At 46.7% G+C, this 13,972-nt stretch overlaps 1 protein-coding gene across 10 annotated transcripts in view; it reads right to left on the reverse strand.

The window, feature by feature from the left end:
- PRRC2C (proline rich coiled-coil 2C) overlaps positions 1-13,929 on the reverse strand; it is a 195,606-nt gene extending 181,677 nt beyond the window's left edge. For all 10 annotated transcript variants that reach the window (XM_085892298.1, XM_085890662.1, XM_085890129.1 and 7 more), the window contains exon 1: positions 13,680-13,929. The gene's annotated coding sequence lies outside the window, so the exon portion shown is untranslated. The remainder of the gene's footprint in view (positions 1-13,679) is intronic.
- Positions 13,930-13,972: the final 43 nt, after the last annotated feature.

Raw genomic sequence — 13,972 nt, forward strand, 5'->3', positions numbered from 1 at the left:
CTGTACAGCGTACATAATTGCAAGTGCTATTTTTATACGACTGGCAGCGCTACGTCGGCTACATCACTCGGCGATAGGAATTGTTCAGCTACATTTTTTTTTTCATAGCTGGCAGATCCGTCATATATGCGATCCATCGTTGTCCGGAACGTCGTTAAGCGGCGCATGACTATTTCAAAATCATAATTATGACCTTTAATATATTTAACGTCAAGATCACAACAGCTCGCATTCAAAATCGTGGAGTTGGCGTCTTAAGAAAAGTGTTTAAAACGATCATCACGACACCACAACAATCCGAGACACAACTGTGCCAAAATGAGTGAGCAGCCTCTACCTTTCTTTCATTTTCCACAAAGGATGGGATGTTGGTGAGAAGTTCTACTGACAGGAAAACCAAGCAGTGAAACTGGAATTAAAAGATCAGGCTCAACAGACGAGCTCGATTCCACCACACAAACCAAGCTTTCTTGGAAAACAAAAATGACAACACTGACTCACTCATTCCCAATGCGACAAGTTCACCGACAGCAAAACAATCGCTTTGACCACAACATTGACTGGAGGAACGCAAGTGAGGATGTGCTTCTGATTTAACAAGCCAGACACAGCACTAGCAGAATGAACGCTCGTCCTACCAGCCACACCAAGAAAAAAAAAACACAATAAAATTAAATTAAAAAAAGAGCAACAGCAGAGGGAAATGAGGGGGGGGGGGAAATAAATAAAATAATTCACCAACCATTCCATTCTCTAGGCTTTGCGTCTACTCAAGAAAAACAAAAGTGGGAGAAGGGTAAAGACAAGAGGAAGGGCATGACAAACTACACGTGCGCACAGAGCCACCATGAGGGAAGGTAGAGAGAGAATGTTTGTTCTACTGTCATTTACAACCTTCTCTTCCATGTTCATCACTCCAATAAAGGAAAAATAATTTAAATGACATCTCTGAATACTTTCAAGGACTTGTGGGTTTCTTTGTGCATCATTTGTCATGTCAGATCAGATCTGCGAGTTGCTGCAGGTACAGAGTAAACCTGTTTCATGGTCGGGCTGTCAGCGACTAAACAGTCTCGCTACCAGGTTTCCTGGTGAGGAGGGTGTATGGATATGAACAGAGCGGGACGAAAAATCAAAACCTGTCAAAGGGCAGAGGAACTCCACGTGAGCCAACAGCCATCCATATTCAGTGCCTAACTGCGTTTGCAGACATCCTCCTGCAGTTGTTACCTTTTTTGAGGAAGCTGGTGGCAGGATTTGCACTGCGGCCACTGAAAACACGTCACGCCACAAAAGACAGAAAAAAAAAAACAAAGAAAACTGAAAATCCACTTAGTGGGGAGTACCTCTTGTGCACCTGCCCTTCGGAGGGCAGCTAACCGGATGACAGGATTGGGGCAAAGCCTTGAGGACCCACCACCCTTTGATGACGGGAGGGAAAACACGGACTATCTTCCCAGGTGGGATTGGGGTAGTGTGTGTCAGGGTGGGGCTGAGGTGTCGTCCAACAGACGGTCTCCTTGGGTCAACCTGAGGTGGTCCACTTCCTGGTGGGTGCCTGGAATGTCCTATCCCAAAGAGGATGACCACCTGTCTCTTTCATGTGAGCTCCAGCGTTTGAACATCAGTATTGCAGCACTCTGAGGTTCGGAGACCGGATAGTGGTGAGATCATGGTGGGTGGTTACACGTACAACTGGTCTGGTAGCTCTGACGGTTACCGTGGCCAAGGAGTTGCAGTAGCTGTGTCCAATAAGTTGACTCCAATGATAATTGAGGAACACCGGTCAACAAGCAGATGAGACTGAGGATTCGTCACTCCTTCGGTGTCATTTTCCTGGTCTCTGTATATGCTCTGACTGAGGCGAGTGATCTCACTGTGAAGGACGGTGCCACGCTGGAGTCTGTGGTTGATCAGTGCCCCAAGCGAGATACTCTTCTAGTCTTGGGGGATGGTTTGGAGAAGTGTGTGGGTCCCCACGGGTCTGGAACTGTGAACCAGAATAGCACCAAGTTCCTTTACTTTGCAAGAAGCTGTTAGTGTCCACAAGCTCATCACTGGACTTGGTAGTCTAATGCTGGTGATGTGGCAAAGGAAATTGACCATGTTCTCATTGTCACTGAGAATTATTCAGAACTGCATGGTCTACTGGAGTGCTCAGTTACTCAACACCAACCACAGGCTTATTGTAGAATCTGAAGTTGTAGCTTAAATCCAGGAGAATAGTACCATCCCAGCCTCAGCTGGATGTTGACAAGCTCAAGGATGAGAGGGTAGCTGAGGAATTTGCGAACAGGCCGAGTGGAGATTTAGAGGATCTGTTTGCTGTGGGAAATCCTGAAGAGTTGGGGTGCCTTCAAGACAACCATCCTTGATGTTCCTGGCAGATGTCTGGGAACTCACTGCCAGGCAAAGGAACTGTCACAGAATACCATTGACCAGAGTTGCAGGGCCAGGCTTCATGGCAAAGCTTCGGTGTAAAACTGTACGAGCAATGAGGGTGGACAAGGAGAAAAATGGACGAGGAATCTGAAGAGGTAGAGTATCACCTATTTCCAAGTGATTCTCGTCCTGCTTACTAGTGGGGCAACTTGGCTAATTATAGCATAACAATTGTGCATTTTGTGAGGAAAGCACCAAATTTGGCAAACTTGTTGCCTATCATATTATGAACAGATTTGGATATTGGGCCATCTCAATTTTTGATGGCAGTGGAAAATGGCTGCCACAGCCATCAGCGGCTGAATTTGAGATGGCCCGATATCCAAATCTGTTCATACGATAGGCTACTCGTGTGCCAAATTTGGTGCTTTCCTCACAAAATGCACAATTGTTATGCTAAGTTGCCCCACAAAACAGAGAAATGTTGATGTTGAGGTCACGGAGAGATTCACTTACCTTGGCAGTGATATTCATGTATCTGCCCGCCCCCCAGCAAACCCCCACCCCCCAAGTTGTGAGCCAGAGGTCAATGGAAGTCTGGGTCAGGCCTGAGGAATCATGGATTCACTGGATCATGGGGTGTGGCGCCGTCGGTACCTGTGCAAGACGATGAAAGTCTTCAGGTCCTTGGTGCTTCCTATCTTGCTCTGTGGATGAGAGACTTGGACTTTGACAAAGACTTAACTCCTTCGGTTCCAGATCTCTTGAGAGAATTATTGGTTGTCTGTGGAGTTCCTCTGCCCAGACTTTGCATCTAATGAGTGGTTGCTGAGAAAGACCCAAATGAGACACTACCTGTATAGTCCATGAGTGTCAACTGTGTGGACATGTGGCTCAATTGCCCGACACTGTTCCTGCTCTTCAGATTCTCTCAGCGAGGGAGCCTCGTGAGTGGAGAAGGCCAAAGGGACGACCGCTTACCTTGTGGTTGATCGGCATCTCAAGCAGATGGGGATGGCCAGATGGAGGCCTGTGGAGTACTGATGGAAAGTGGACGCAATGATGCGTTGCTCTGGCATCTGCGTGATAATTTCACAGCCGAACCGTAGCATGTACTGGCCCAAAATTTTGGGTGTAGGAACTTCAGAATCTAGGCCAGGTTTTAAGTGACTTTTCACCCCCCCCCCCCCCAACACCAAAACACAAAATCCATCCTCCCTCAAAGAAATCATTTTTGTACGTTTGTATAGTTCTGCAAAACCATAGTGGCGGGGGGGGGGGATGTCATGTACTAATCAAGATCTTATCTTGATTCTCGTTAAATCAACAGGCCACAACGGTTTCTTAATGATAAATTCTCATCTCGCATCTCATTCTGAAATCATGGGCATTGATATGGAGTTGGTCCCCCCCTTTGCTGCTAAAACAGCCTCCACTCTTCTGGGAAGGCTTTCCACTAGATGTTACAACATTGCTGATGGGATTTGCTTCCACTTCAGCCACAAGAACATTAGTGAGGTCAGGCCCTGATGTTGGGTGATTCGGTCTGGCTCGCAGTCGGCGTTCCAATTCATCCCAAAGGTGTGCGAGTTGTTTGAGTCAGAGCTCAGTGCAGGCCAGTCAAGTTCTTCCACACCGATCGACAAAACCATGGACCTCACTTTGTGCATGGTCATGCTGAAACAGGAAAGGGCCTTCCCCCAAAGCTGGAAGCACAGAATCACCTGGAATGTCACTGTATGCTGTAGCATTAAGATTTCCCTTCACCGGAACCAAGGGGCCGAGCACGAATCATGAAAAACAGCCCCAGACCATTATTCCTCTTCCACCAAACTTTACAGTTGGTACGATGTATTCGGGTCAGGTAGCATTCTCCTGGCATCCGCCAAACTCAGATTTGTGTGGAACTCGGCAGTGAGTGTTGCAACTGACGACAGACTTTTCCACACGACACACTTCAGCACTCTGTGGTCCTGTTCTGTGAGCATGTGTGGTCTACCATTTCACGGCTGAGCTGTTGTTGCTCCGAGACGTTTCCACTTCACAATAACAGCACTTACAGTTGACCGGGGCAGCTCTAAAGGGCAGAAATTTGACGAACTGACTTGTTGGAAAGGTGGCATCCGACGACGGTGCCACGTTGAAACTCACTGAGCTCTTTAGTACAACCCATTCCACTACCAATTTTTACCCTCACTGAAGAATTTGGAGAGAGTATTATGTTTAGGTCTGTGTCTGTCTGTCTGTCTGTCTCTGCACAGAACTTTGATGCTTTTCTCCACAACTGCTTGTCGGATTGAGATGAAATCTTCACCAATGGAGCGACGACTCATGAAGTGGGGAGAACAAGCATTTGATACACTGCCGATTTTGCAGGTTTTCCCACTTACAAAACACGTAGAGGTCTGTAATTTTTATCATAGGTACACTTCAACTGTGAAAGACGGAATCTAAAACAAAAATCCTAAAAAAATCACATTGTATGATTTTTAAATAATTAATTTGCATTTTATTGCATGAAATAAGTATTTGATACATCAGAAAAACAGAACTTAATATTTGGTACAGAAACCTTTGTTTGCAATTACAGAGATCAGACGTTTCCTATAGTTCTTAACCAGGTTTGCACAGACCGCAGCAGGGATTTTGGCCCACTCCTCCATACAGATATTCTCCAGATCCTTCAGGTTTTGGGGCTGTTGCTGGGCAACACACTTTCAGCTCCCTCCAAAGATTTTCTATTGGGTTCAGGTCTGGAGACTGGCTTGGCCACTCCAGGATCTTGAGATGCTTCTTCCGGAGCCACTCCTTAGTTGCCCTGGCTGTGTTTTTCGGGTCGTTGGCATGCTGGAAGACCCAGCCACGCCCCATCTTCAATGCTCTTGTTGAGGGAAGGAGGTTGTTGGCCAAGATCTCACGATACATGGCCCCATCCATCCTCCCCTCAATACGGTGCAGTCGTCCTGTGCCCTGTGCAGAAAAGCATCCCCAAAGAATGACGTTTCCACCTCCATGCTTCACGTTTGGGATTGTGTTCTTGGGGTTGTACTCATCCTTCTTCTTCCTCCAAACACGGCGAGTGGAGTTTAAACCAAAAAGCTCTATTTTGGTCTCATCAGACCACATGACCTTCTCCCATTCCTCCTCTGGATCATCCCGATGGTCATTGGCAAACTTCAGACGGTCCTGGACATGCGCTGGCTTGAGCAGAGGGACCTTGCGTGCGCTGCAGGATTTTAATCCATGACGGCGTAGTGTGTTACTTGTGGTTTTCTTTGATACTGTGGTCCCAGCTCTCTTCAGGTCATTGACCAAGTCCTACCGTGTCGTTCTGGGCTGATCCCTCACCTCTCTCATGATCATTGAGGCTCCACGAGGTGAGATTTTGCATGGAGCCCCAGACCGAGGGAGATTGACTGTTATCTTGAACTTCTTCCATTTTCTAATAATTGCGCCAACAGTTGTTGCCTTCTCACCAAGCTGCTTGCCTATTGTCCTGTAACCCATCCCAGCCTTGTGCAAGTCTACAATTTTGACCCTGATGTCCTTAGACAGCTCTCTGGTCTTGCCCATTGTGGAGAGGTTGGATCTGATGGACTGAGTGTGGACAGTTGTCTTTTATGCAGATAACGAGTTCAAACAGGTGCAGTCAATACAGGTAATGAGTGGAGAATGGGAGGGCTTCTTAAAGACAAAACTAACAGGTCTGTGAGAGCCAGAATTCTTACTGGTTGGGGGAGGTGATCAAATACTTATTTCATGCAATAAAATGCAAATTAATTATTTTTAAAATCATACAACGTGATTTTCAGGATTTTTGTTTTAGATTCCGTCTTTCACAGTTGAAGTGTACCTATGATAAAAATTACAGACCTCTACGTGCTTTGCAAGTGGGAAAACCTGCAAAATCGGCAGTGTATCAAATACTTGTTCTCCCCACTGTATAATGTTTCAATGGTAATGACATCATAGATCATGTAGTGTGACAGCCAAATTGGAAAACAGGAAAACTTTGGACCTCTGCATCTCACATAAGTACTCATGGGGAATGAGGGAGATTTATTATTATTTTTAATGATGTCATTAGGTGCATATGTATAACCACATCCGATCAAAAATGATCGTCCACAGAAAAAAAAAATGACGTCATCGGTCACGGGATTCAGCAGCCTTTGTTATTATGGTTTTTTTCGGATTCGGATTCAGACCTGAACAAAAATTTAATCAGCTTGTTCTAGTCACTGAAGCAACTCATCCAAATCCAGACAATTTTTTGAACCATCAAGCTATTATATATATATATATATATATATATATATATATATATATATATATATATATATACATATACATACATACATACATACATACATATATATATATATATATATATATATATATATATATATATATATATATATATATATACACACATGTCGTTTTTGGACAATCTCAATGGCGAAAAATCACTTACCAAAAAAATAATAATAATTGAAATTCTCGGATTCAGATGTTGATCAAAATCGAATCATTTCATCCTTGTCACATACCCAAGATCTCCACCAAATTGTCCGAATCCATCTACAACGCTTTGAGATATGTCGTAAAACAAAACCAGACAGGGGTGAAAACATCCACCCAGATTCGGTGGGGAGGTAATTAAACGCTTGGTTTTTTTTTTTGGTTTTTTTTAAGATTCTCCAACAGTTTCATTGGAGTGCTTGCTTGGGTGGTTAAGCCAAAGCAGGCGAGCAATTGTCAAGCTTTGATAGCGACATCTCCAGAGTGAGAAAGGCAAAATAAACTACAGGATTACAATGAGTTTAAAATAAAAATGGTTTCAGTGGTTCCAAAGCAATGAATCACCACATCATGGCAGAAAAGCTGAGAGGTATGCATGCTTGCCCAAAAGCTGTGTATAGCCTGTGTTTGAATCTCAACAGAGCTATAAACTGTCATCCCGGTGTTTCATAATCAGGGCAATTTACTGTGTGCTCTCGGACGGACGTTAAACTGGACGTCACATCTGCCCGAGTGAGCTGACCAGAGGGATGCAAAGGTTGCTGAATGTGCAAGCTTGCAAGCAGGCAGACCTTTGCCAGGTAGATAGTGTGGGTTTTAAATGTTCCCACCTGGTGGTTAAAAAGAAAATGTTGCTGTTTTGGCAAGTTTTATTGCCCTTCCCTTCCCCTCCCCTCCTATCCCACATTACCTTCCCCCGGAAGTGTACGACGATTGGTGAGGTGCCTGGGTCAGTCTGTCCCTGTCCTCCTCCCTCTCCCACCCCCCTCAAAAAAGTAATGTTGTATTAGCTAGTGATAAAGTGAAAATTACTGCTCAGACAGGGAATGGCAACTAGTCACCAAGCATGATCCACAACGACAAAGGACTCTCCTTGTTGCAATGAGGTGAGGTGTGCCGACATGGAGGTCTTTCGAGCTAGACCCACTGCCAAATGCACAATAAAAACCACGGCCACAATGAAGGGTCCGCCAGTCACCACCAGACTGGGGCCATGATGGAGGTTAAACAGGAGGTGGTTAGAAAAAGTACTTGGGGGGGGGGGGGAGTAGGAAAGCCTGTGGACAAACCATCTTTAGTTTGTCAAATTAGTGAAGGCATTAGACTTGGGGAGTTAAGTGGATCGTATAGTTGATTCGGAAAGTGTGGAGTGGGGACCAGATACCAGATGACTGCAGGAAGATCACAATACCAATGTTCAAACAAAAAAGGGGACATCTTAGACTGGGAATTACAGAATAATCAGATTTTATGGACGATGCTTCATTGGAGAGGATAGTAGCAGTAAAACCAAGGGAGATTGTGAAGATAGATGAGATGCCGCAAGGAAGGGGGAAACAATAGATGGGATTTTCATCACGAGACATTCAGGAAGGAGATAAGCTGCACTGGGCATTCATAGATCTGGAGAAAGCATGCGATAGGATTTTAAGAGAAATGATATATTGATGTTTCAGGAAGCAGGGTGTACCAGAGAAGATTGTTCGTATTGAGATGGAAATATATGCAGGAGCCACTGTGGTGAGAACTCAATATTTTAGAGTGAAGGTTGATCTACACCAGGGTTCTGCACAAACTCGCTTCCTTTTTGGAACAGTGATGGACATGCTGAGTAACAACATCAGAGCTGGAGAACCACGGGGGCTCCTGTTCACAGACGACTTGACAACAGCAGTCAAAGGAAGAGCTTCAGAGAAGAGTTTCTGCAAATTGGCAAGAACTTAGAAAGGCAGGGATTGAAGGTTAATGCTAGAAAGACAGAGGTTTATAGCATATATTAATACTGAAGCAAAGAGGGTCAATATTGTACAGATAAGAGATGGTGAGCACGTTTCAAATGCAGCCTATGTCTGCTGGTTGCATCATTTAACCCTTTCATCTCCTCTCCGAGTCAAGGCTGGAATACCCCAAGGCAGTGTTCTCGGCCCCATTCTCGTCCTAATCTTCATCAATGATCTCACAGACTATGGAAAATCTTTGCTGATGACCACTCTCTGCCATGACATCTATCAGCATCTCTATCTCTCCCTCAGGTGCACGTGGTGAGCAGAGGAGCGGCGGCGGCAGCAGCACAGAGAGGCACGAAGCAGGTGCACAGAGGGGGCAGAGCATGGCAAACGCACCGGGGAAGCCGAACAAAGATTAAATTATCAGGAATACATTTGAAGATTGAAGCAGCTACAAGTGGACACACTCACTGCACCTGACACTGGTGATGTACGAGTCATGCCAAACAAGCCAAAAGTTCCCCACATTTGATGAGAATTACGATGGGCTGGACACGTACATAGAGTCAAGCGCTTCGCTGCGAATCAACATTGGAACAGAGAGGATTGGGCAGTTAGTCTCAGCCTCCTTTTGACAGGCAAAGCACTCCAGGTGTAAACCAGTACATCCTCGGAGAATGCTCACGACTACGATTGCTTCAAAGTGGCATTGTTGAAGAGGTATGAACTTAGAGGGGGGATATCACCGGAGGTTCAGAGAAATTAAACCGGATGAAGGTGAAACTGCATTTCAGTTTGTGACACGTTTGAGAGGATGCTTTACACAATGGACTTTGATGAGAAAGTGTGAACGCAGCTTTGAAGCATTAACCGACTTGTTGGTTCATGAACAGTTCCTGAGTGCGTGCTCTACGGAGATGGCTCTGTTCATACAAGAGAGAGTGCCTCAGAACACTGAAGCAATGACAACCATGGCTGAGCAGTATATTGAAGCACATGGTGGGTGCATTACTGGGAGGTCAGTCGAGAAGGACGTTGCGATGAAACCAAGGTCAGACAATTTGCTGCACAAGACTGACCCATCTCAGCCGACAAAGCCCAAATTCAGAGGCGAGAGGGAATGCTTCTATTGTAACAAGAAAGGCCACATGATGGCCAAATGTCGATTGAGGAAGGCAGCTCAGATGATGTCACAACAGAAGGCAGCCAGCACAGTGCACGATTTCCAGAGGAAAGGCGGTATGTGCAGAGCAGAGCCAAAAGAGCAGCCTGCACCAGCTGTGCAAAAGTGTCCTGAAGAGATCCACGTGAACAAAGGAGGATTTCAGTCAACACCTATGGTCTTCAGCAGTTGGGAGAAAACCACCGCTGGCATCACCAACAGCAACATCACCATGTATGAAGGCTACGTGGGTTCACAGAAAGTGACAGTACTGCGAGACTCAGTATGTACTCGTGCAGCTGTGAAGAAAGACCTGGTGACTACAAGGCAGATGATTGGCAAGGTCTACTCATGCAAGTTGATTGATAGGACATTGCATCACTATAGAGTTGCAAATATCCATGTGGACACACCGTACTACGAAGGAGAGGTGGAGGTCATGTGTATGGAGGACCCCATTTGTGATCGTGGAATCGGTAATATACCGGGAGCACGAGAGGTCAAGGATTCAGACCCAAAATGGATTCCACAGATGGTACAAGCAGCATTGACCAGGGCACAAATCAAGCACAACAAGGACGACATCAAACCATTGAAGGAGTCACAATACGACATTCCAAAAGTGGCTGTGCAAGAGGTCGAGCAAGCTCAGAAGGAAGACGTCTCACTTCAAAGGTTGTGGAAGGAGCTGCAGGATACCAGAGATCATATCAGATGTAGGACAAGAGCAAGTGCAGGCTCGAAGTCCACAAAAGGTGTCTTGCACCATATCTACACAACTGACAATGTACAAGTAACAATCTATAAAATGGAGGAAAAAGGTACACATGCATGTACCACTCCTCCACGAGGATTTGACAAGGAAGCCGATACCTTAAGGGTTTAATGAGGGCACCCTGGAGTTAGGGTTAGGGTTAGTTAGGGGTAAGTTCTATTGAATTCCATCAAGTTTTGAAAAACGTTTTCTTCCTTCGGAGGGGTGACGGAGTGCAATGCGAGTTATCCGAGCTACATCACCATGATGCATTATTGATGCACGTAAACAGTGCGAGCGTTATTGCTCCACATCCACAACCTGGGTCACTTCATTTATTTTCAGGAGCAATTGAGGCAACGGTTTGTTGCCGATACACCGCCAAAATAAAGGAACAAGTCAGAAGACAGTGTTGCAAGTTTGTTGGTGGTGCAAAAGGGCTGGTGTTGACCGCTCGTTCCAATGTCTTACAATTTCAGCTCCACACCCTGTGGATGTTGGTGCCTCCTTGGCCCTGTCAAATCAAATCCCCTACCAATCCTTAAAGTTTAATAAATAAATAACCGGAGTTGGTGTCAAAGCCACCCAATGCTCGCCTGTTTATACATTAATCGTTTTTAAAAGACTAGTCTAATAATTAATTTTTTTTTTATAAAGCATTGCAGTGAAGTCTGATCCAAATAATTTTATTCCCATTTCTGTATTTGTAATCAGTAACAAGAGCGCAATATATGCCTGAACAAGAAGGTATATAGAGAATTATGCTACTACATGGAAAACAGCATCCGAGTTGCCATGGCAACCACTTTAGATGACGACCGTCTGTCGCGACACAGTCTCCACAGTCTGTACCTACATACCAAATATGAAACGTGAAAGTTGAAAACTTTGGGAGTTAGAGTGCGGACAGGAATGGATGGACAGACAGACAGACTACATTTTATACACACACACCGTATAAAAAAAAGTGTGGTAGATAAAAACATTAGAAAGGACAAAAATAACTTGCACCAAAAATTAACATTTTCACGCTGACGCTCACGCCGGGGGTACCGCTATAGCTCTCTGTTCTTCGAACAGGCGAGCTAAAAACGGTGTCCAAATTCTATACTTGTAGACAAAAGGACCCATAAATGCCTTCATTGCGATTCAACAACAAAAGGTTGACAGACACAAAATACAACTAGAATGGCACTCTATGGAGCGAATTCCACCAGCAGGCTAAACGGTTTAGGTTTTGTACCCCACCGATAGGGTGGATATCCTCGCATCCAGACCTTCACCAAAATGTAATCAATTCATCCGGGTCACATACCCAACCTGGCCACCAAGTTTAGTCCAAAACTTTGAGATATCCTGCTCACAGACAGACAACCAAAGAAAGACACCTCCGTGCTCCGTCAGCGGTGAAGGTGATAAAAATTAATCAATCAGATATCATATGGCCAATTGCCAACAAAAATGGTCACCATCACAAGCAACAGCTACAAATAGTTGTAGCCACAAACTCAAAAAAAAAAAAAAAAAAGGTCAAAGGCCAATGATAAAGGACACTCCATTGTCAAACTGTCAGACTCGAGTCTTTCCTTTGTGCGAGAGCATACAAAGTTGGTCATTGCTGCTCGTGCGTGAAGGAAAGGAACATGTGTGTGCACATGCTCGAAGGTTCCACCACACCGACAATAAATAACCACTTCAGTCTTGGGCATTGACAAAAAAAAAAAAAAACAGCACCACCAAACAAATGCACAGGTAGCCGTTCATCTTCAGATCACGTCACAATGTGCGTGGTCATTTTCAGTGCCCTGGAACCAGAGGGATAAACGATTCCAACAACAATCAGCTGGAGGTGGAAGATGAAAAGAGAAGCTTTTGCAGGACCAGCGATATGGATCATTTCAGGAACTTAAACAACTGCGAACAGCACAGGTAAATAGCAAGCGAACGTGAATCTCCAAGGATAAAATACGAAAACACGTCACGTGAAGAACCACGTTGGAAATGTTCGAACAAAACACCATTTTGTAGAACACAAGTTGAGAACAAATTAAATAAATAAACTCCACCAACTGGAACGGAAATGCCTCTGTGCTCTTTCCAGCAAGCTACAGATTTCGAGCCATTAGTCAGAGGGGTCTTGGGGTTTAAACAGGGCGTGAGGGGAGGGGTCTTGGGGTTTAAACAGGGCGTGAGGGGAGGGGTCTTGGGGTTTAAACAGGGCGTGAGGGGAGGGGTCTTGGGGTTTAAACAGGGAGTGAGGGGAGGGGTCTTGGGGTTTAAACAGAGCGTGAGGGGAGGGGTCTTGGGGTTTAAACAGGGCGTGAGGGGAGGGGTCTTGGGGTTTAAACAGGGCGTGAGGGGAGGGTGCGGGGGGAACGTCTTTAGAGTGAGAGCGAACTCCAATAGCGCAATCACCACGGGTAACACCCGCCGGTCACCACCGGCCGCCCGACGAGGGAACCCGCCGGTCACCACCCGACGAGGGAACCCGCCGGTCACCACCCGACGAGGGAACCCGCCGGTCACCACCCGACGAGGGAACCCGCCGGTCACCACCCGCCGGTCACCACCCGCCGAGGGAACCCGCCGGTCACCACCCGCCGAGGGAACCCGCCGGTCACCACCCGCCGAGGGAACCCGCCGGTCACCACCCGCCGAGGGAACCCGCCGGTCACCACCCGCCGAGGGAACCCGCCGGTCACCACCCGCCGAGGGAACCCGCCGGTCACCACCCGCCGAGGGAACCCGCCGGTCACCACCCGCCGAGGGAACCCGCCGGTCACCACCCGCCGAGGGAACCCGCCGGTCACCACCCGCCGAGGGAACCCGCCGGTCACCACCCGCCGAGGGAACCCGCCGGTCACCACCCGCCGAGGGAACCCGCCGGTCACCACCCGCCGAGGGAACCCGCCGGTCACCATCCGCCGCCCGACGATTCGAAATCGAGACACATCAAAACGAGGAACACTCATCCGTGATGAAGTCCATGAACGAAAGAAAAGCAAACACGCGGGAAGGACAACAACGACGTTTCAGATCAATATCGCGAACAAGACGCGAACAGGGACATCCTGTGAAAAACAAGAAAAGCTCCAAAACGCCGGGCTGCAGAAAATGGCGTCGTCGCGCTCACCTCGTTCCGAAGGACACTTGGGCAGCTCGACGCAGCCGCGATGTCAAGCACGTTCACACCAAACCGACTGGGAGTGCGAGGAAAACAGGGCACCGAGCACATAGGCGACGTCAAACCCTCGATGGCGCAGTGTGGGTCGTGAAAGAGCCGTTGCCAGGTCGCAATGTACCAAAGGCCGAAGGAGCGCGCGGCAATCGCGCCGGCAAGATGGCGTCACAACGGCGAAACGCACTCGCAATTTATCATCCAATTAAACGTTAGGCGTCATTACGTCACCCGTCACGTGCGATGTG

This window comes from Eptatretus burgeri, chromosome 1, assembly GCF_056783735.1.
Source record: "Eptatretus burgeri isolate ZD-2024b chromosome 1, Ebu_testis_v1, whole genome shotgun sequence".
Classification (NCBI taxonomy): Eukaryota; Metazoa; Chordata; class Myxini; order Myxiniformes; family Myxinidae; genus Eptatretus; species Eptatretus burgeri.